The sequence below is a fragment of the Austrofundulus limnaeus genome, unplaced genomic scaffold (assembly GCF_001266775.1).
Source record: "Austrofundulus limnaeus strain Quisiro unplaced genomic scaffold, Austrofundulus_limnaeus-1.0 Scaffold151, whole genome shotgun sequence".
Taxonomy (NCBI): domain Eukaryota; kingdom Metazoa; phylum Chordata; class Actinopteri; order Cyprinodontiformes; family Rivulidae; genus Austrofundulus; species Austrofundulus limnaeus.
In genome coordinates, this window is record NW_013952553.1 from 58,628 (window position 1) to 59,574 (window position 947).

The following is a 947-nucleotide window of genomic DNA, read 5'->3' on the forward strand; positions in this document are numbered from 1 at the left end:
TGGCATTGTAATTTTATGGCTTTCTTTTCAATTGAAGTGTGGTTCTTTTTAAATTAGTGCTTAATCTGATTTGTTTTGAGTCAAACTAATATTTATCTTTAAGAGAATATTCTTGGACTTGTTTGAATTCATATCATATGAGTGATAGATTAGGTTTTTCCATGATAGCAGAGCAAACTGAAGTCAAAGAAGACTGACAGGAAACTGAGCTAAAGGGAAGGTGCGTGGTTTATTTATAATATTTCCATTCATAATGTCCAGCCGGAGAGGGGAAATCTTCTCTGTGGAAAAAAACAAACAAACAACAAAAAAACAAAGGAGAAGGTGAGTATGATTTCAGGTAGGAACTGAGGGAGGTTTGATGACAAGTTGCTTACTGTGTTGTCACCACGTAGGATAAAGCAAGAATTCCAGTCTTGAAGGAAGAGATCTTGGTCTCTTCCTTGATGCCGTGCTGTGTGCTCTGCCGTGCTGTGCTTTGGGCATCAGTGTTCAGGGGGACTCAAAAAAATCCTTGTAACAACAACAAATTTAAATCATGTTTAGATAGCCTGTAAGCAATATACTAACATATTTGCTCAAGAAAAAGATAAATCTGCTTTTAGCCACTTCAGTAGAAAACAGAACTGAATGTTAGTTTCTTCATCACCAGTGACTTTATTTTAAAAGAGAAAAAGAAAAAAGAGAAGAAATAGGAAAATGTAATGGGGAAGACTGAAATAGATCAATCAAGAAAACACAATACAACACACCCGACATCTGTCTGCACACCTGTAAAAATGGAGAAAACAAAAACATAGCAACAAATAACATGTGTTTATCATAATGATTATAACTTTTCTGAAATTCAAACATAAATGGGTATATATATACAGTGGTTTGCAAAAGTATTCATACCCCTTGAACTTTTCCATATTTTGTCACATTACAACCACAAACATAAATAT